General features: G+C 40.5%; 1 pseudogene; it reads right to left on the bottom strand.

Moving 5' to 3' along the window:
* Nucleotides 1-15174: 15174 nt before the first annotated feature.
* LOC102391273 lies at nt 15175-16343 on the bottom strand (annotated as a pseudogene).
* Nucleotides 16344-23962: the final 7619 nt, after the last annotated feature.

Below are 23962 nucleotides of genomic sequence, written 5' to 3' on the forward strand. Positions count from 1 at the left end.
AACGCTGAGCAAATTCCAAAAAACAACTTCTGAATGCTGGCAGAAGACATCAGGCACCCAGAAAGGCAGCCCATTGTCTTCGAAAGGAGATGGAGAAGTCTTGAGGCTACTGTAAGAATAAGACTGAAAACCAGAGGCAGGAGGCTTAAGTCCAAATCCTGAGAACACCAGAGAACTCCTGAATCCAGGAAACATTAATTGATAGGAACTCATCAAATGCCTCCATATCTACACTGAAACCAAGCACCACCCAAGGGCCAACAAGTTCCAAGCAAGACATACCATGCAAATTCTCCAGCAACATAGGAACATAGCCCTGAGCTTCAATATACAGGCTGCCCAAAGTCACACCAAACCCACTGACATCTCGAAACTCATTACTGGACACTTCATTGCACTCCAGAGAGAAGAAATCCAGCTCCACCCACCAGAACACTGACACAAGCTTTCCTAACCAGGAAACCTTGACAAGCCACCTGTCCAATCCCACCCACAGTGAGGAAACTCCACAAAAAAGATAACTCCACAAACTGCCAGAATACAGAAAGACCACCCCAAACACAGCATTATAAACAAGATGAAAAGGCAGAGAAATACCCAGCAGGTAAAGAAACAGGATAAATGCCCACCAAACCAAACCGAAGAGGAAGAGATAGGGAATCTATCTGATAAAGAATTCCGAATAATGACAGTGAAAATGATCCAAAACCTTGAAAACAAACTAGAGTTACAGATAAATAGCCTGGAGACAAGGATGGATAAGGTGCAAGAAAGGTTTAACAAGGACCTAGAAGAAATAAAAAAGAGTCAATATATAATGAATAATGCAATAAATTAGATCAAAAACACTCTGCAGGGAACCAACAGTAGAATAATGGAGGCAGAATGTAGGATACGTGAGGTAGAAGATAGAATGGTAGAAATAAATGAAACAGAGAGGAAAAAAGAATTAAAAGAAATGAGGACAACCTCAGAGACCTCTGGAACAATGTTAAATGCCCCAACATTCGAATCATAGGAGTCCCAGAAGAAGAAGACAAAAAGAAAGACCATGAGAAAATACTTGAGATAATAGTTGAAAACTTCCCTAAAATGGGGAAGGAAATAATCACCCAAGTCCAAGAAACCCAGAGAGTCCCAAACAGGATAAACCCAAGGTGAAACACCCCAAGACACATTTTAATCAAATTAACAAAGATCAAACACAAAGAACAAATATTAAAAGCAGAGAGGGAAAAACAACAAATAACACACAAGGGGATTCCCATAAGGATAACAGCTGATCTATCAATAGAAACTCTTCAGGCCAGGAGGGAATGGCAGGACATACTTAAAGTGATGAAAGAAAATAACCTACAGCCCAGATTACTGTACCCAGCAAGGATCTCATTCAAATATGAAGGAGAAATCAAAAGCTTTACAGACAAGCAAAAGCTGAGAGAATTCAGCACCACCAAACCAGCTCTCCAAAAAATGGTAAAGGATCTTCTCTAGACAGGAAACACAGAGAGGGTATATAAACTCGAACCCCAAGCAATAAAGTAAATGGCAACGGGATCATATTTACCAATAATTACCTTAAATGTAAATGAGTTGAATGCCCTAACCAAAAGACAAAGACTGGCTGAATGGATACAAAAACAAGATCCCTATAAATGTTGTCTACAAGAGACCCACCTCGAAACAAGGGACACATACAGACTGAAAGTGAAGGGCTGGAAAAATATCTTCCACGCAAATAGAGACCAAAAGAAAGCAGGAGTAGCAATACTCATATCAGATAAAATAGACTTTAAAACAAAGGCTATGAAAAGAGAAAGATAGACACTACATAATGACCAAAGGATCAATCCAAGAAGAAGATATAACAATTATAAATATATATGCACCCAACATAGGAACACCACAATATGTAAGACAAATGCTAACAAGTATGAAAGGGGAAATTAACAATAACACAATAATAGTGGGAGAATTTAATACCCCACTCACACCTATAGATAGATAGATCAACTAAACAGAAAATTAACAAGGAAACACAAACTTTAAATGATATAATGGACCAGTTAGGCATAATTGATATCTATAGGACATTTCATCCCAAAACAATGATTTCACCTTTTTCTCAAGTGCACATGGAACCTTCTCCAGGACAGATCACATCCTGGGCCATAAATCTAGCCTTGGTAAACTCAAAAAACATTGAAATCATTCCAAGCATCTTTTCTGTCCACAATGCAGTAAGATTAGATGTCAATTACAGGAGAAAAACTATTTAAAATTCCAACATACAGAGGCTAAACAACACGCTGCTGAATAACCAACAAATCATAGAAGAAATCAAAAAAGAAATTAAAATATGCATTGAAACGAATGAAAATAAAAACACAACCCAAAACCTATGGGATACTGTAAAAACAGTGCTAAGGGGAAGGTTCATAGCAATACAGGCTTACCTCAAGAAACAAGAAAAAAGTCAAATAAATAACCTAACTCTACACCTAAAGCAACTAGAAAAGGAAGAAATGAAGAACCCCAGGGTTAGTAGAAGGAAAGAAATCTTAAAAATAGGGCAGAAATAAATGCAAAAGAAACAAAAGAGACCATAGCAAAAATCAACAAAGCCAAATGCCAGTTCTTTGAGAAGATAAATAAAAATGACAAACCATTAGCCAGACTCATCAAGAAACAAAGGGAGAAAAATCAAATCAACAAAATTAGAAATGAAAATGGAGAAATCACAACAGACAACACAGAAATACAAAGGATCATAAGAGACTACTATCAGCAATTATAAGCAAATAAAATGGACAACTTGGAAGAAATGGACAAATTCTTAGAAAAGTACAACTTTCCAAAATTGAACCCAGAAGAAATAAAAAATCTTAACAGACCTATCACAAGCACAGAAACTGAAACTGTAATCAGAAATCTTCCAGCAAACAAAAGCCTAGGACCAGACAGCTTCACAGCTGAATTCTACCAAAAATTTAGAGAAGAGCTAACACCTATCCTACTCAAACTCTTCCAGAAAATTGCAGTGGAAGGTAAACTTCCAAATTCATTCTATGAAGCCACCATCAGCCTAATACCAAAACCTGATAAAGATGCCACAAAAAAAGAAAACTACAGGCCAATATCACTGATGAACATAGATGCAAAAATCCTTAACAAAATTCTAGCTAACAGAATCCAACAACATATTAAAAAATCATACATCATAACCAAGTGGTCTTTATCCCAGGGATGCAAGGATTCTTTAATATCTGCAAATCAATCAATGTAATACACCATATTAACAAATTGAAAGATAAAAGCCATATGATTATCTCAATAGATGCAAAGAAAGCTTTTACAAAATTCAACATCCATTTATGATAAAAAAAAAAAACCTCCAGAAAGCAGGAATAGAAGGAACACACCTCAACATAATAAAAGCTATATATGACAAACCCATAGCAAACATTATCCTCAGTGGTGAAAAATTGAAAGCATTTCCCCTAAAGTCAGGAACAAGACAAGGGTGTCCACTCTCACCACTACTATTCAACATAGTTTTCAAAGTTTTGGCCACAGCAATCAGAGCAGAAAAAGAAATAAAAGGAATCCAGATTGGAAAAGAAGTAAAACTCTCACTGTTTGCAGATGACATGATCCTCTACATAGAAAACCCTAAAGACTCCACCAGAAAATTACTAGAGCTAATCAATGAATATAGTAAAGTTGCAGGATATAAAATCAACACACAGAAATCCCTTGCATTCCTATACACTAACAAAGAGAAAACAGAAAGAGAAATTAAGGAAACAATTCCATTTACCATTGCAATGAAAAGAATAAAATACTTAGGAATATACCTACCTAAAGAAACTAAAGACCTATATATAGAGGACTATAAAACACAGGTGAAAGAAATTAAAGAGGACACAACTAGATGGAGAAATATACCATGTTCGTGGATTGGAAGAATCACTATAGTGAAAATGAGTATACTACCCAAAGCAATCTATAGATTCAGTGCAATCCCTATCGAGCTACCAACGGTATTTTTCACAGAACTAGAACAAATAATTTCACAATTTGTATGGAAATACAAAAAACCACGAATAGCCAAAGCAATCTTGACAAAGAAGAATGGAACTGTAGGAATCAACCTGCCTGACTTCAGGCTCTACTACAAAGCCACAGTCATCAAGACAGTATGGTACTGGCACAAAGACAGAAATATAGATCAATGGAACAAAATAGAAAGCCCAGAGATAAGTCCACGCACCTATGGACACCTTATCTTTGACAAAGGAGGCAAGAGTATACAATGGAGAAAAGACAATCTCTTTAACAAGTGGTGCTGAGAAAACTGGTCAACCACTTGTAAAAGAATGAAACTAGAACACTTTCTAACACCATACACAAGAATAAACTCAAAATGGATTAAAGATCTAAACATAAGACCAGAAACTATAAAACTCCTAGAGGAAAATATAGGCAAAACACTCTCCGACATAAACCACAGCAGGATCCTCTATGACCCACCTCCCAGAATATTGGAAATAAAAGCAAAAATAAAGAAAGGAGACCTAATTAAAATTAACAGCTTCTGCACAACAAAGGAAACTATAAGCAAGGTGAAAAGACAGCCTTCAGAATGGGAGAAAATAAGCGCAAATGAAGCAACAGACAAAGAATTAATCTCAAAAATATACAAGCAACTCCTGCAGCTCAATGCCAGAAAAATAAATGACCCAATCAAAAAATGGGCCAAAGAACTAAACAGATATTTCTCCAAAGAAGACATACAGATGGCTAACAAACACATGAAAAGATGCTCAACATCACTCATTATCAGAGAAATGCAAATCAAAACCACTATGAGGTACCATTTTACGCCAATCAGAATGGCTGCTATCCAAAAGTCTACAAGCAATAAATGCTGGAGAGGGTGTGGAGAAAAGGGAACCCTCTTACACTGTTGGTGGGAATGCAAACTAGTACAGCCACTATGGAGAATAGTGTGGAGACTCCTTAAAAAACTGGAAATAGAACTGCCATATGACCCAGCAATCCCACTGCTGGGCATATAAACCAAGGAAACCAGAATTGAAAGAGACACATGTACCCCAATATTCATCGCAGCACTGTTTACAATAGCCAGGACATAGAAGCAACATAGATGTCCATCAGCAGATGAATGGATAAGAAAGCTGTGGTACCCGTACACAATGGAATATTACTCAGCCATTAAAAAGAATGCATTTGAATCAGTTCTAATAAGGTGGATGAAACTGGAGCCTATTATACAGAGTGAAGTAAGCCAGAAAGGAAAACACCAATACAGTATACTAACGCATATATATGGAATTTAGAAAGATGGTAACGATAACCCTGTATGTGAGACAGCAAAAGAGACACAGATGTATAGAACAGTCTTTTGGACTCTATGGGAGAGGGTGAGGGTGGGATGATACGGGAGAATGACATTGAAACATGTATATTATCATATGTGAAATGAATCGCCAGTCCAGGTTCAATGTATGATACAGGGTGCTCAGGGCTGGTGCACTGGGATGACCCAGAGGGATGGTATGGGGAGGGAGGTGGGAGGGGGGTTCAGGATGTGGAACACACGTACACCCACGGCAGATTCATGTCAATGTATGTCAAAACCAATACAATATTGTAAAGTAAAAATAAATACATAAATAAAACTGAGAGAAAAATAAACACTGAAGAAGAAAACTTAAAAAAAAAAGAAAAAGAAAAACATCAATACAGTATATTAATGCATATATATGGAATTTAGAAAGATGGTAACAATGACCCTATATGCAAGACAGCCAAAGAGATATAAAGAACAGACTTTTGGACTCTGTGGGAGAAGGCCAGGGTGGGATGATTTAAGAGAATAGCATTGAAAGATGTATATTATCATATGGGAAACAGATCACCAGTCCAGGTTCAATGCATGAGACAGGGTGCTCAGGGCTGGTGCACTGGGATGACCTTGCAGGATGGGATGGGGAAGGAGATGGGAGGGAGGGTCAGGATGGGGAACACATGTACACCCATGGCTGATTCATGTGAATATATGGCAAAAATCCACCACAATATTTTAAAGTAATTAGCCTCCAATTAAAATAAATTTTAAAAAAAGAAGTACATGGCAGAGCTAGTAAAGGGAACTCTTTCAGGCTGAAGTGAGACAGCCATACTCCTCTTCTGATGGAGAGATGCTATTACCCTCCCCCCCACCATAGTGCCCCTGAAATGGTACCACAATTGGTGAGAAAAAAAATGATGCATAAACAACAAGCTAATTATTTCCAAAAGAAATGAATACTCATATAATTTAATGCAGGTGGTGCTTAATAAACAATCCTTTCACTGAGTAAACAAAAGAGGGAAACTGTGAGTAATTTATAGGCATCTAAGTGAAATCGCTTATGGTGCCTTATGCATAGACGTCTTAAGACCTGTATCCTGGTTTACTGCTCATCTCTCAGATGCGTGTCTTTGGACGAGCCTGGCAACACAAACACGAAAGTAGCCTTAATCAAGTGCATATGCGTAGATTGCACACTTTGGTTAGAGAGGTGGATGAAAAAGAATTGGAGTCACTTGTTTATGCACTTGGGCAGCTGTGCTGTTGGACCAATGCCACCTTGATTCCCCACTGAAACAAAGGAAGCAAACTCTGTTTTCAAGAAAATAACGCCTAACACTTTGGCCAAACAGTTGTCTCCAAATGTTAACCTCCTTCAAGAACACGGTAATAACTATGAATATATGATGAAACGACATTTGGAAAGATTACCTGTGGGCATGTGAGATGTTTAACTTTTCTCATTTTAAGCCACGAGTACTGTGGTCATTTACTTGGGCTTTAAAGGGCAACTCCTGACATTTGGTCTTTGGTAGATTTAACAGGCCGCTTGTAAGCTTAAAGGTTTTGCCTGGTTAAAGTGGGTTTTATTGCAGAGGCTATTTGCAACTTCATGCTCCATCTCACAGAAATGTCAGTGTTTGCCTTTGCTCAGGACTGGGCATAGCAACTCAAGGTTTATCCCGGAGTAGCTCTGAAAATAGAAGATGCTTGACTTTAGGTCTCTGTTCTTAACCACCCACAAACAACCTGTAGGAGTGTTCACTTTCACTTGGGATGCTGTAAGTCTTCCAGATGGCTGAGCAACTTTTGGGAAAGACTAAATGCTCATAACCCTCTGTCACATTGTAAACTGCCAGCATGTTTTCCTTTATTCTCTTCCTGGTGGAAAACAAAAAGCCTATTTTGATAATAAGCTTGAGAAATACATTTTCTCTGGATTCTGTGGAAATAAATTATCTCACTCGCTCTGGGAAGTTGAACCTCAGCTGGGCTTGCACTGCAGCTTGGCAGGCCTCTTGTTGACTCCCTCGAGAATTTCTTAGAACAGTTGTTCAAAATCCAAATTGTTTCCACTGCTCCCCAGTCCCCAGTCCTACCCCAGCTGTCCGTCCTCTCAAAGATGATCTCACCTCCCGCTTCACCACAAAGACTGACCGTGTAGGCTCCTTTTCTTCAAACTGCATGATGCATGGTGCTTTTGCCTGCACCACAATGCTTGAGTCTCAAAGAAAACCACATCTATTCTTTTTTTTTTTTTTTTTTGCCTAGGCTATGCTGTCTATTTGGACACTTGATCTCGTTCCCTCTCCACCCCAGGAAGAAATTGTTCCATCAGCTATTTTAATGGCTCCTTCCCTACGGTCTATAAACCCACTCAGAGGTCCGCTGACTTGGACCCAAGTTACCACCCTATCAATCACCTTCCTTTCACAAGTCAAACTTCTAACAAATGTAGTCAATGCTTACTGACTCCTTTCTCACCACTAACTCCTCACAACCAAGCTTCCACCCCACCTCAACGACACTCTATTGAAACTGCTGTCTTGAAAGTCAGCAATGGCCTAATAACTGGTAGATTGGCTGGCTTTTTCTTAAAACTCACCTTGCTTGATCTAGCCACAGCATTTTACCAATGCTGACCACTTCATCCCTCCTAAAACTCTCTTTCTGGCTTCTGTTACATGACCCTGATTTTTCTCCTATCTATTTTACTCCTTTTTAAATTATATGGTATTATTTGTAGTACATGGGATCTATTGCCTTGACCAGGGATCAAATTCAGCTCTCCTGAATTAAGAGTGTGGAGTTTTAGCCACTGGACTACCAGGGAAGTCCCAACTTCTTTTGCTTTGAATCCTTGGTTGACTCTTCCTCTATCCCTTCAATGTAAACATTCCACATTGGCCCTGTCCTTCGCCCTTATCTTTCGTATTCTCTCTGTTTTGATGAGCTTACCAATTGCACATATTCACTTATCTTCTCTATGTGAATGGCTCCTCAATCACTGTCATTTATTCATGTCTTCATTCATTAATTACTTACTGAATGAATACCACATATGTAGAGTGACTTTGGACTTCCCTGGTGGCTCAGCAGTAAAGAATCTGCCTGCAATGCAGGAGTCAGCAGGAGATGTGGGTTTGATCCCTGAGTTGGGAAGATCCCCTGGAGGAGGAAATGGCAACCCATTCCAGTATTCTCACTTGGAGAATCCCATGGGACAGAGCCTGGTGGGCTGCAGTCCATAGGGTGGCAAAGAGTTGGACATGACTGAAGCTACTCAGCACGCATGCAGAGTGACTATACAATTTGTCATTCTAACTGGGACATTTTGAGTATGAAAGGGGATCACTATTAATGCTTACGTCAGAGCACTAGACATAAACCAGATTGGCCAAGCAAATTGAGACATATGGTAACGCTAAGTATAAGATACTCTGCCAAGTATTATGAAGTTAAAAAGTAAATCATAAATGCATCCTGTCCCCAAAGAGCATTAAGTCTAGTAGAGTGAGGAGACACCAACGTAAACAGAATACTATTAGAAAGTGATAAATACCCTAAGAGAGGTCCAGATAAAACATACTGCGTTTTCAGGATGCTGCTGCTGCTGCTAAGTCGCTTCAGTCATGTTCGACTCTGTGCAACCCCATAGACAGCAGCCCACCAGGCTCCCCTATCCCTGGGATTCTCTAGGCAAGAACACTGGAGTGGGTTGCCAGTTCCTTTTCCAATGCACGAAAGTGAAGTCGCTCAGTCGTGTCCAACTCTTGGTGACCCCATGGACTGCAGCCTACCAGGCTCCTCCGTCCATGGGATTTTCCAGGCAAGAGTACTGGAGTGGGTTGCCATTGCCTTCTCCAGTTTTCAGGATGAGAGGAGACTTATTTTCACCTTGAAGAATCAGGAAAAGCTTTGTGATAGTGGCATTTGAGTAGCCCTTGGACATGCGAAGATGGTGGTGGGTAGAATTTCAGGTGGAGGGAACAATACAAGTAGGGCCTCCCTCATGGTTCTTCAGTCTGCGTGCTGCAAAAGTACTACACCTAAGAGGGCACTGTCCACCTTGTTAATACCCCTATTAGTTGAAAATGTTCATATTTTAATAACTTTCTTGTTACTTCAAAGGTGAGTGATTTGTACATTTATTACAAAAATTTTCTACTAGATCACAGGAAAATGTCATTTTCTACCAATCAGTACACAACAACAATTTTTTGACAGATGGAAGTAAGTGTCTGAGGAAGAGACATCTTTTTCTGCTTCATACCAAAATGGGCTAGAGATGATCCTGAGTGTGTACAAAGGCATAATAGAGAAAATTTGGAGCATAAATAGAACAGAGAGTCTATTTGGACAGACTGTCAACATCAGTCTGACAAAAGCTTGGGGTGCATGAAAAGACACAATGAAAACAAATTGGAAAAGTAGATTCAGTCCAGATTGTGGAGGGCCGTGAGTGTCACCATAAGTAAATTAAACTCTAGTCAGTAGGCACAGGTCAAAATAGTTTCAGGAAGTTACCTTGGAGGACTTCCTGGGTGGTCCCGGGGTTAAGACTCTATGCTTCCAATACAGGGGGCGCGGGTTCGATCCTTGGTCAGGAAACTAAGATTCCACACACCATGCAGTGTGGCCAAAAAAAAAAAAAAAAAAAACAACTAATTATTTTTTAAGAAGTTTTCTTTTTTTAAAAAAGAAGTTCCTTGGGAAAAATGTATAAAATACTTTCAAAAGGCAAGAACTGGGAGTGACTGAAAGACCAGTTAGATGCTCACTGGCCTTGTAGTATAAGCCAACATTTTCCAAAGTAGCTCTGTGGAACTAGTGCTATTTCCCCTGGATTTTAACAAGAATACCAGATAGCAGGAGAACAGAAGCAGAGAAAGCTGCATGGTTTCATTCAGGCCTACCATCTCTCCACAGCCCTGACTCTTGTACATTTCTCCCTGAGTGACCTGCCAATGCTTCATATTTCACATACCCCAAATCAAACCCATTATCTTTGTCCTGAAAACTATTTCTTCTGTGCATACCACCACAAAACAAGGGTGGCTTAAATAAGAACTTCAGAAGTAGGCAGGCCAGGACTAGTATGACAGCACCAGGAAATGTTCAGGAATCAAGACTCCTAGTTGTATACATTCTGCCAGGAGTATGAAAATGAATGCTAGAATTCTAGCCATAACATCCTTGTTCCAGACTGCGCGCTGGAGGAAGACGAGAAGAAATGTGTGATCTCTACCTTTTCAACTTCCTGAAATGATCACACAACACACCCACGTGTACCTCATCAGCCAGAACTTAGTCACATGGACACATACAAGGAAAGCAATGAACATGTGTCCAGCTAAAAGTCCAGTTTCTCTTATTTAAAAAAAAAAAAAAAAAAAAGGAAGAATGGATTTTGGAGGTAATTGGCAAGGTCTACCACAGAAGGTGAAATCCATAAGACTGAAAAGGAGAGGGAATTCCCTGGTGGTCCAGTGGTTAGGACTCATGCTCTCACTGCCAACCACTCAGGTTTGATCCCTGGTCTGGGAACTAAGATCCTACAAACTGCATTGTGCTTCCAAAAAAAAAAAAAAAAAAAAAGTCATAAGATTGAGAAGGGGAGCAAAGGAAAGGAAAAGGTGTCAAGAAAGGCAAGTTTTCCAACATGTATGGTTGAGAGAGGAATTATTCTTTTATTTGCAACTGAACTAATATACTCCAGTGTAGATTTATGCATTCTAAGTTGTTGTTTAGTCACTAAGTCATGTCTGACTCTTTGCGACCCCATGGACTGTAGCCCACCAGGCTCCTCTATCCATGGAATTCTCTAGGCAAGAATACTGGAGTGGGTTGCCATTTCCTTCTCCAGGGGATCTTTCCAACCCAGGGATTTAACCCATAAGCATTTTAAAGTAGTTTACCCATTTGGTACAATTCAGAAAATACTACTAGTAGACTTGGTTATAGCTACACATAGAAATTGAGGTTTCCAAGGTGGCACTAGTGGTAAAGAACCTGCCTGCCAATGCAGGAGACATAAGAGATGTGGGTTCGATCCCTGGGTCTGGAAGATTCCCTAGAGCAGGGCATGGCAATCCAGTATTCTTGCCTGGAGAATCCCATGGACAGAGGAGCCTGGCAGGCTATAGTCCATGGGGTCGCAAAGAGTCAGACACAACTGAAGCAACTTAGCATGCATACATGCAAACATAGAAATGAGAATTAGAAAAGAGCCATTTGGAGTCCTATTACAGACTGCATTATCAGGAATCACAGTCTATATCACCAGATCCTCAAATAGATGTTCTAAAGCCCTGTTTTATTATGACTATGCTTTGAAATTATATTTCCAAGAAACTAAAATACATGACTGTCCTTATCATTTTTAATCTAATATACATGATATACATATGAGCTATACAGTAGGTAAATAACTTAGTAGTTATTTTATTGACTGTTGTTTAGTTGCTAAGTCATGTCCGACTTTTGCAACCCCATGGACTGTAGCCCACCAAGCTCCTCTTCAGGCAAGAATACTGGAGTGGGTTACCATTTCCTCCTCCAGAGGATCTTCCTAACCCAGGAATTGAACCCATATCTCCTGCATTGGCAATTGGGTTCTTTACCACTGAGCCTTTGATAAGGTCAAAAACAAATTAATGCTCATGGTCATAGGGTTTCTCAGATGGCTTCAAACACAAAGTCCTCTATTGGGCTTTCTAGCAAGTAAGTTTGTTTTTCCCAGACAGATTGGTGACCCCAGGTTTCCCTTCTATTACCCCTCAAATGGGGCCTGAGTGCACAGTTAATCATGGATGGAACTGAGGTTAAGCCTAGATCCCTCAACATACCCAGTACTGATTTGCAATATGGGCCATATGATTCAAAACAAATTTTTATGTTTCCCCAAATAGAACTCTTTCCCCATTTGCAAAGACCAAATACCCAAAAGCACACCCAAAAGATGCTGCTGGATTGCTTAACAGCCCAGACAAAGAGGGATGAGAGACATTCTGAAAAGGGACCATCTCTACTCTGTACCAAATCAACAGATATGGGAAAGGAGGGGAGCAGGGAGTAAGAAAGGGAAAGGGAGTAGAAAAAATGTAGAAAAAACTTGTGTGCTTTGCTTTAAATTGCTTTGCTTTGGTTTTTGGTTTAAAAAAAGTACTAGACCTAAACAATATCATAATGAGGCAGGTCAGTATTTACAGTCCTTCGAACCCCATTTAACCTTTCTGTGCCTCATTTGTTAAGTATGTTGGCCAAGATCACATACCAAATCAGTGACACAGTCATCATGAGGCCTCAAGTGCCTGATTCCCAGTTTCATATTTTAAATAAGCCAAATGACAGAAGAGAGGGAAAAATTGGGTCAGAGAAAAAATCTGGCCTGAAAAAAATCTGTGTTTCAAAACAAAGCCAATTACACAAAGACATGATATTTCTCATCTAAACAGAAAAACAAGCTGGGGCCTTAATATCTTTCTTTTCTGATGCATATACACAGGCACTGTTCAATGGTGAGAAAGGCAAAATGATGGATCTACCTTTATGGTCAATTCTTTTATCTGATGACACTCCATTTCTTGCAAAATTTTAGTAGAGTTGGGAAAACAAACAGGTCAAGTAATTGCCTAATATAACACAGCTATAAAGATACAACTAATTAACAAAGGGGTATATGCTTATATAACTAACACCAAAAACAGATGTCTAAAATAACAATTGCTAGTATCTGTCCTTTAGATTCCTGGTCATCGAGATTGTTTCCCACCAATTTTCTCTTGTTTCCTTAACTTTAGAATCCTAAATGTGTACTTCAGCTTTGATAGCTGCCTCTAATCCCATAAATCATGGTGTCTCATCCATAGTGATTTTTTGAATCTTGCCTTTCTGGCCTACACATCAATTTTGCTGGCTCTTTTGTGTTTATTACTCTTTCTTTCTTTCTCTCCGTCTTTGTCTCTTTCTCATACCTACACACACACACACACACACACAGAGGAAAAGGGGGAACTTCTGCAGGTTTGGCAGCCTCCAGTGCTTTCCATCAAGCACCTGGGGAATATGGTAGAAGCACCATTTTTCTTATTCCTGGGACAAAAGCACTGTGAAGAAAAAGGCAGTGATGGGACCAAGTAGCTTTACTTAAGGCAAAACTAACAGGACTCACAGCTGGTCTGGGCTTGAGAAGGCAGATGAATATTCTCAGGTTCTCCTTTAACCAAAGTGATGCTTCTTCACCAACCAGTTTCCCATTGGAGCACTATGCAGCCTTCCTCGCTGTTATATTTCGTGAATATAACACTGCATGCCAGGACAGGAGTGCTGCCGATACATTTATAACTCTAGAGTGTCACCTGTTGAGAATGGTCCAGAAATCCAAGAAAAGGAAGGGGCCTGCATTTGGCCCATCAAAACCTAACCTGCCACTCCCCAACCCTGAGCTACCCCAACAACCTCAGACCAGGAAACTGAGTACAGATGTCCCTCAGCTTGTGTGGGGATTGGATCCAGGACAACCCCATCCCCACCAAATGGATGCCCAAGTCCCTTATATAAAATGGCTCAGTATTTGCATATAACCTATGCACATATTCCTGTATGCTTTAAATCATCTCTAGATTAAATATAATATATAATATAATGTCAATGCTATGTAAATAGTTGCCAGTGCATGGTAAATTCAAATTTTGCTTTTTGGAACTTTCTGGAATTTTTTCCCCCCAAACATTTTCAATACACAGTTAGGATGAATAAACCACACACACAGAAGCCTAACTCTACTGGCCTCCCAACCACAATTCAGAGGCAATGGACCAGGACCCAAGTCATGGAGCTTGTCTCCCACCTCACGCACACCACAGAACTTGTCAGGCACCCAGATAACCTTGGAAAGGCTTGGCTTTGCTCATCCTGAAGGGGTGGATTCCTTTCTCTCTAAGTACTTATTCAGAATCACTCACCACCACTATATGCGTTGTTGTCAAATCAACTTATGTTTGTTCTCATCACGTAGAACCTGGACTCTTGGCTCCATACCCCAGGGTTAACACCCATATTTAGCCCATATTTTAGTTTTGGTGATACTATGGGCTCCCCTCCAAGACCAGAGCTTTGGATATCATCTAGTTTTCACCTTTGTTTATTTTGTTTGTTCATTCTTCCAGAATGAGATTGGGTTACTTTATTTTGATTACGAAAATACTATATATTCATTGTGAAGAATTTTTCTTTTTCTTTTTTTGGTTTAAAATAACTTTTTATTGCCCAGGATATTTTTTTTCCTTGTGTCGTATTTTGTCTGTTTTATTTGTTTTGTTTTCTCTTTTCATAAGTATAAATTCAAGCATCCCTTTGTCTTGAAAAACAAAACAACATGTAGCTTTCATATCATTTGCAACCTGGTCTCATTGGAAGAGACAGTGGGAGTTATCTTGAAAGAGTAAGATTTATACCATGAATGGTGCAGGTCTAGGTCTGGTGGTACTGAGAGAAGACAACGGCAGTCTTGACAAACTTAAATCTGCTGGTGGCGTTTGTGGAAAAGAAGCCCTTGCAAATTTCTAAACAACAGTAAACTCTTATTAGGAAATTCTGAAGTGTTTTATGGAGAAGGCAATGGCACCCCACTCCAGTACTCTTGCCTGGAAAATCCCATGGATAGAGGAGCCTGGTAGGCTGCAGTCCATGGGGTCGTGAAGAGTCGGGCATGACTGAGTGACTTCACTTTCACTTTTCACTTTCATGCACTGGAGAAGGAAATGGCAACCCACTCCAGTATTCTTGCCTAGAGAATCCCAGGGATGGGGGAGCCTGGTGGGCTGCTGTCTATGGGGTTGCACAGGGTCGGACATGGCCGAAGCGACTTAGCAGCAGTAGAAGCAGCAGAAGTGTTTTACAGGCCAAAAAGGGAATGAGGTTAGTAAAAAGCCTCAACGGAGTTGGAATAAAATATTGAATTTGAGAGTTACTGGAACTTGGATATGTAAAAAGAGGGAGGAGATTGGGACATGCTTACAATGGTCTCAAGTTCAAATAAACTACTGTGACAAGACACCACTTCACAAGTCTCACGCTGGCCCAGGGGCTCTTCTCTTCCCTCAGTAGGTGCTGGTAGAAGGCATGCTTAGTCATTTTGCAATGTAGATACCTAGCCCCAAAGCCAAAACATGGGAGAGGAAGAGAAATGGAATGAACACCTTAAGAAACTCTGTGGAGAAGATCCCCCCTTTCTTCATGGCTTCACTTTTTCTCATGCTTAAGGAAACAGAACATTTAGGGTGCCTGAAGTGGAACTCCTTGGGTGGAATATTTTCAGGTCTATTGGACCAATCGGACACCCAGTCTACACTTTTCTTCAGAGCATCCACCTCTTTCTCTCCTTCTGCAACTTCTTCTTCTGACTAAGAGCTATGGTCCTTGCTGGTGTGCATTTCCACATCAAGCATGATCTGCCCATCTTCTTGTGGGGAAGGGCTGTCACTGTGAGAACTGCCTCTTGAACTGCTCTGTCTGGATTCATTCTGTGCATCCAAAAGAATCTTCATGTCCCCATTGTGGATGGAGGATGAGGAGGGTACAAGCTCTAGCCCCCCATTCTTCTCATTGCCATTGCTGCTGTTCATGGGCAGCTCCACCCAGGAACTGTTGAGGCCAGCAGGCGGTGGCAAAGACTGTTCACCTTCCGCACAGTTATTGCTGTTGTTGTGCGGGGGCGGCAGCTGTTCTACTAAGTGAGATGACATTGTCAGGTGGCTGGAAGAGCTGCAACCCCGCAGCTGGGACTGTCTCCGATTCTTGGGCATCAACACCAAGAATTCTTCTAAAATATTAGCCAATTTTATAAAAGATTTTCAATTCATATCAGAATATATATATATAGAACTAAAGAACTTCTTGATGAGGGTGAAAGAGGAGAGTGACAATAATGCTGGTTGAAACTCAACATTAAAAAATCCAAGATCACAACATCTGGTCCCATCACTTCATGACAAATAGAAGGGGAAAAAGTGGAAGCAGTGACAGACTTTATTTCCCTGGACTCCGAAATCACTGTGGATGGTGACTGCCATCATAAAATTAAAAGACACTTGCTCCTTGGAAGGCAAGCTATGACAAACCGACTGTGTGTGTCCTCAGTTGTGCCTGACTCTTTGCGACCCCATGTAGTGTAGCATGCCAGGCTCCTCTGTCCATTGGACTTCCTAAGCAAGAATAGTGGAGTGGGTTGCCATTACCTCCTCCATGGGATCTCCCCAACCTAGGGACTGAACCCAGGTCTCTTGCATCTCCTGCACTGGCATATATACAAAAAAATTATTCACAATCCCACTACCCAGTTGATACCCTCTTCTGACTGAACTAAGATTTCCTGATTAAGCCCTGAGGAACCCCATCCATCCAAGTTGTACCAGCCTCTGATATTCCCTGTGATTAGATTTGGTTTGCTTGAACCTGAATGAGGATCCAGAACTTTTGTCATAAACTGGGTGAGAATATTTGACATTCTATCTCTCACCATGTGCTGGTCACAAGGTATATAGGTGGATCCATCATCCTCATCTGCACTGAAGGCCTACAGCCATGCTAGACACCCGGGATAGACACCTGCAATATAAAAGCAAATGACTTCAGACAACTGACCTGGATTTACCCAGTCCTCCCAAGAGCAAGCACATTCAGACATCAATTTGAGACCTTTTAACAGTCTTTAGGAGATTGAGATGTGTAACACACACACATACATTAGGCATTCACTATGTAAAGTGCTTTATATTATGCATTTCATTTTAGATTGCCTAATATTTTAGAATTTCTCATGTCTCTGTTTTGAATCTAAAATCTTCAAATGGATGTTTTGATTTTTCTAGAAGCAAGTACTTGTCTATTGTGAGATAGTTAAAGTTTGAACTTTTTATAATGTTATTCTTTTAAAATACAGGACTACCTTTAGTGTACCAAGACCATAATTTTAAGCGGCTTTCATTACTCTCTATATAGTCAAGTCTTAGTCAAGCCATTCGGAATTCTAGAGTAAGGGAAGAGCTCCACCTTATGGTACTATTTTGAAGTACACCAAGAAAAGGCCACGATTTTTAGAATTGTCCTAGAGGCAACCCACTCCTGTACTCTTGCCTGGCAAATCCCATGGATGGAGGGGGCTGGTAGGCTGCAGTCCATGGGGTCGCTAGGAGTCGGAGACTACTGAGCGACTTCACTTTCACTTTTCACTTTCATGCATTGGAGAAGGAAATGACAACCCACTCCAGTGTTCTTGCCTGGAGAATCCCAGGGACGGGGGAGCCTGGTGGGCTGCCGTATATGGGGTCGCACAGAGTCAGACACCACTGAAGTGACTTAGCAGCAGCAGCAGCAGAAACTCAAGACAGGCTTCCCTGATAGCTCAGTTGGTAAAGAATCCGCCTGCAATGCAGGAGACCCTGGTTCCATTCCTGGGTCGGGAAGATCTGCTGGAGAAGGGATAGGCTACTCACTCCAGTATTCTTGGGCTTCCCTGGTGGCTCAGCCGACCTGGGTTCAATCCCTGGGTTGGGAAGATCCCCTGGAGAAGGGAAAGGCTACCCACTCCAGTATTCTGGCCTAGAGAATTCCAGGGACTGTATAGTCCATGTGATCGCAAAGGGTAGGACTGAATGACTTTTACTTCACTTCACTTAGAAACTCAGAGGGGAAAAGGATTAAAAAATACAGACCACCTCCCCCAACAAATTGTAAATCCTCTTCCATGATATGCTGATGGTGCCAAAATGGCCAAGGCTAAGTTAAAATTAAGCAAAATCTTTCACTTGGCTATTGAACTGGGTACTAAATTGGTAAAACAAGAGTCCTTTTTACTTGATACCAAACATTATCATTATTATCATAATGATTCTTGAGTTCCTATTATGAACCAGATTATGGTGTATATATATATATATATATATAAAATATATATGTGATATATTATAAATATATAATAAATATATACTATTTATCATGTTAAATATTTATTAAATATTTTATTATCAATATTAATATGTATACAATAATATATTTATATATTATATATTTATTAAAATATTTATTAAGTTTTTAAATTTTTATAAACTTTAAACATTTTAAATATAAAAATATTTATATATTTACATATAAATAATATTATTTATATAATAAATAATTAAATTTTATTAATGTTAAATATTATTCTATATTAAATATTATATTAAAATTTGCAATAAATATATAATAAATATAATATTATATATATATATACACACACACACTAAGTTGCTTCAGTCATGTTCGAGTCTTTGTGACCCCATGGACTGTAGCCCACCAGGCTCCTTTGTCCATGGGATTCTCTAGGCAAGAATACTGGAGGGGGTTGCCATGCCCTTCTCCAATATATATATACACACTAATTTAATACTCACACAACCCTATAAGAGAGGTACAATTATAAACTCCACTATCCAGATGAAGAAACTGAGGCCTAGAGAAGGTACATAAATTTCTCAAAGCCACACAGCTACTAAGTGGTAGAGCCGAGACACACTAGCCCAGATTCTAAACCACCATGCCATACTGCCTCTTTCTAAAGCTCAAATTCAGTAAGGTCTCTCTCAAACAACTTGAAGCCATGCTCTTACCCATTCTTTCTCAAAATATTCATAGATGAAGGCAAGACAAGATCCCTGGTTCAATTTCTATTCGTCTCATGGTGGTCCAGATTTGTAATTCTTTGGCTTATCTCCTATGTTCCTTCCCAACTTTGGCAATGATTCTATTTGTGATTTTGACTATAACGTATTGCAGTAGAGAGCTATACACTGAACGTTTGCATCCCTCCAAAATTCACATGTTGAAAGTGGGGACCGACCTTGGGAGGTACTAGATCATAAGGGTGGAGCCCTCATGAATCAGATTAGTGCACTTATAAAATGCACTCTCTCTTTGCCCCTTCCACTGTGTGAGGACACGGCCAGAGGTTGGCTATCTATGGACCAGGAAGCAGGTCCCCAGAAGATGTTGAATCTTTCAGCACCTGATCTTGGACTTGCCAGCAGCCCCCAGAACTGTGAGAAATAAATGTTTGTTGTTTAAGCCACCCAGTCTATGATTTTTCTATTATAGCAGCCCCAAAGGACTGAGACACTGAAAACTTAGATTTTCTGTCTCTTCCTCCTATTTTACCTCAGGCCCCTCAAACATCATTCATTTAAAATCATGTTGAAAATGACGTATTTCCATAAACAACAAGGTCCTACTATAGGGCACAGGAAACTATATTTAATATCCTGTGATAAAACACAATGGAAAAGAATATATACATGTATAACTGAATCACTTTGGTGTACAGCAGAAATTAACACACTGTAAATCAACTATACTACAATAACATTTTAAAAAGGACACATACATAAAAATTTACCAATGCTAATATAATTCAAACCAGAATTCTTCCTAAAGCATTTATTTCTTTAAAAATGTCCCCTGTGGTACTTTTTTAAAACCTGGTAGAATCTATAGGTTTTTTCTGTGCAGTTTGAGCAAGCACTAGATTTCATGGAAAATCATAAACCGTATTTTCCAATATTTTCAGCATTAACACCTAAGTCATATTCCACTAAGGGAAAAACCATTTTTCTTATTTACCTAACAAAAATTTATTGAGTTTTTACTATTCCTAGGCTGTAAGGACACAACAGTGAAAAAGCCAAATATGGTCCCTGCCTTGATGGAACTTATGGTTCTGAACACTATTCAAGATAGAAAAGAGAAAGGAGATGACTCCGACCTAGGAATGCCTTCTATATATATAGATATACATTTTTAAAATTTAAGATATATTTAAAAAATAGTTTACTACTTTAAAACAAAAGTTATCAGCATTCACATTCTCTGACTAGGTGACCAAAAAGTAAATTTACAATCTTTCTAATTCCACTGACAGAAAGCAAAATCCATGAATATTCCATTAGGGGAAAAACAGGATTTTATTCTATATTCAAAAATTACCAGATGAAATTTCTCTCAGACCGCCAAAACAAGGAAATTAGAGAGGCCTAGGGCTGTCCTGGAAGCCACCATGCCATGGGCAGCTTGCCTTTGGAATTTGGAATTCGTAGCTAAACTAGAGGCGATCTGGAAGTAGCTCAGCCTGACCCAAATGAGAACCTTGGGTAAATTCCTCCTTCCCTTTTTATGCCTGTGATCCTTGGGCACCACCCAAATTGCAAGCTCTGGCTAGACATCAACAATCCAACAGTTATCTGAATGCCAATCCTCTCTTCCTCCCTTTTCTATCCAATGTCTTAACTCCTCCTCTCTCTCCCAACATTTCCACTGCACAGTCTGGAATTCTAACCATGGTAAACAAAGTCCACTTCTATGTGTCCACTTTTTCCCTGAACATTCACTCCATCTCCTGTTGCTAATTGAAAGGTAGTTCCCCACCTACAGCACCATGTCCCATAAAGCCATCTCAAGGCTGTATTCTCTTCCACAGCCTACATGCGGGGTGAAGGTGAGGGTTAGGGAGAGCTATGTCACCATTCACCTTACTCCCCCATTGCATTTTCGAAACCATGGTCACCGAACATTTTTAAGTACCATACAGTAAATATTTTAGGCTTTGTAGGATATACTGGCTCTTTTGCAACTACCTGCCTCTACTGTTGCAGCTTGAAAGCAGCCATCAACAATATGCAAACAAATAGACATGGCTGTGTTCCAATAAAACTTTATTGACAAAACAGGCAGCAAGGCCAGACTTGACCATAAGGATGATCAATACACTGCCATGGCCTCACAGTGCCGTGACTTTCTCATTCCCAATGATTTTCACTCCACCTTTAATACCTTCAAACCAATTTGCCACTCTCCCCACAACTCTTATCCTGCAGACTTTCCAACTGTTTGTTCCCCAATAAATCTGATCTTTAAGCTCACAACCCCTCCATTGCCTTCCTATTAGTTTGCCTCCACTGAGCCTCACTTTTCACTTACCCAGTCTGGATGCCATGGTCAGTCACTGCACTCTCTTATATCCTCAATCCCCTTGCTCCCTGTTCTTTCCACTGTACATTGTTCACTATCAAAACCATACACCATTTCTGAATAAATTTAATTACCAGCCTTCTCTGATCCTATGGCCAAATGGCTGAACACAGCTGGAGAACACTGTCTGTCTGTGTTAGTCACTCAGTCATGTCAACTTTTTGCAACCCCATGGACTGTAGCCCGCCAGGCTCCTCTGTCCGTGGAATTCTCCAGGCAAGACTACTGGAGTGGGTTGCCATTTTCTTCTCCAGGGGATCTTCCCGACCCAGGGATTGAATCTGGGTCTTCTGCATTGCAGGCAGATTCTTTACCATCTGAGCTACAGGGAAGCCCTGTACCACTATATATATTTGAGCCACTATGAACTCATAATTTTAAATCCAGCTGGGCCCTCACAACTTCTAGTCTATCCCTTTTAACAGTCTTCTGTAACTATCACATTTATATTAGGCAAGACAACATAATGCTGTAAAGAGATTGCAGGCTTAGAATCCAGACACACTTGGGTTTGATATCTGGATCCACCATTTACTAGCTGTATGGTCATGAACAAGTTATTAAAATTCTTTTTGTCTCAGTTCCCTCATGAGTAAAATGGGAAAAATAATACCTACTTTATATCTTAATAAGATTATGTATGTAAAACAATTAACATACTGTCCGATACTCACGAATTGCTGAATAGATGAGAGCTATTAATAAGCTTATGGGACTTCCTGGCGGTCCAGTGGTTAAGACACCATGCTTCCACTACATGGGGCATGGGTTCAATCCCAGGTCAGGGAACTAATATCCTGCATGCCACATGGCATGGCCAAAAAATAGAATATAAAAATGCTTAAACATGATCTTTAAAAAAACAAAATGAGAGCTCCTGTTCAGTAGGTGACTATACCTCCTACTTTGATAAGACCATTAAGTGTTTCTTAACTGAGGTCCCCAAAAGGCAGAACAATGCTTTATGTGCTATTTGGTTGAATCATAAGAAAGTGCTGAAATTCAGCCATTCTGACAGACAGAAGCCATAAGATTCAGCCTCGTAAGTTATTAGAGAGCACTCCCAGGGAAGGTTCCCAGGTGGTGCTAGTGGTAAAGAATTTCCCCGCCAATGCAGGAGACATAAGAGATGTGGGTTCAGTCCTCAGGTCAGGAAGATCCCTGGAGGAGGGCATGTCAACCCACTCCAGTATTCTTGCCTGGAGAATCCCATGGACAGAGGAGCCTGGTGGGCTACAGTGCATGGGGTCTCAAGAGTCTGACACAACTAAAGCAACTTAGCACAAAGGAATGACAGTCAATATAAAGGTTTTCTTTGTTCAAAAGTTTGTACCCCTGGGCTGCATTAACTCCTCCACATCTCCAGGCTCTGCCAGGCTACACCATGCATGGGTGCCCCAGGCCGTCCCACCCTGTCTCAAGCCTCAGTGTCTGCAGGAAAAGTGCCAGGGCCCAGAGCTAAGAAGCTGCAGGGTTGCACCTTGTCAGTGTGTCTGAGCCCATTGAGAGAATGGGCTGAAACAAAGCAATAGCCAAAGGCCCCTGAGACAATCAGGCCCAGAGGATCTGAACTGGTGAGGAAAAGGTAGCTGATAGGAGATGTGCCCAGTCTCAATTTCCTTTCACTGTGCAAACTTTCCTGTACCTGTAACCCACTCTTTCTTTTGGCCAGAGGAAAGGACATGGCTATTGTCCACACCTCCAGGTCCCCCAGCCTCCCCATCTACCCTGTACTCAAACTTCCATCCCTCCTATCTCCTCCAACCCACCTACCCTCGGTTTTTTTTTTTACTTTCAACTCTCTCACTCCTCTGATCCATCCCCCTCTACCAATATACCTGCTTAGGGCTTTCCTTTCCTTTAAAGATCCTTCCTTTGCCTCACACAGGCTTATAGCCACTTCCTTTTTCTCTTTCTCGTCCTTCTCTGGAAAATACCTGAAACGAATAATCCAGATTTCCTCTGTCAACTTGCTCACCACATGCACTGATCTCATCACTACTCAAACACTTTCTCCGAGGCTGCCACTGACCTCTGTATGGCCATATCTGGTAGACACAATTCCAGCCACGTCTATCTTGGTTTCTCTGTAACCGTTGGATCTGTGGATGCCTTCCTCCTTACTGAAACACATTCTCAGTCCAGTCACCACGCCACTGTTATTGGCCACTTCTCCTATTGCTCTTACGGGCCTCTTTTTCTCTCAGCCTCTATCCAGCCCTTAAGTGTTAGAATTTCCCAGAGTTCTTTTCTCCTTTTATCCCACACATTCTCCATGGAGGATATCACCCATTCCCTGGATTACAAGCACATGTGGGTAACTTCCCAGCTCATCTCCAGCCAGACCTCTCCCTCTACACTCATTTTGGAAATGCCTCCAAGTAGCTGCCTATATCCACCAAACCACCATTGCTCCTATCCATAACTCTGATAATCTTCCTGTCACTACTAAGGTCAGTTGAAGTATCTTGACCTGAGTAGAGGTACAGCCCAAGGAGCAACATCCTGCACACTCTGTAG

The sequence above is a fragment of the Bubalus bubalis genome, chromosome X (genome assembly GCF_019923935.1).
Source record: "Bubalus bubalis isolate 160015118507 breed Murrah chromosome X, NDDB_SH_1, whole genome shotgun sequence".
NCBI classification, from domain to species: domain Eukaryota; kingdom Metazoa; phylum Chordata; class Mammalia; order Artiodactyla; family Bovidae; genus Bubalus; species Bubalus bubalis.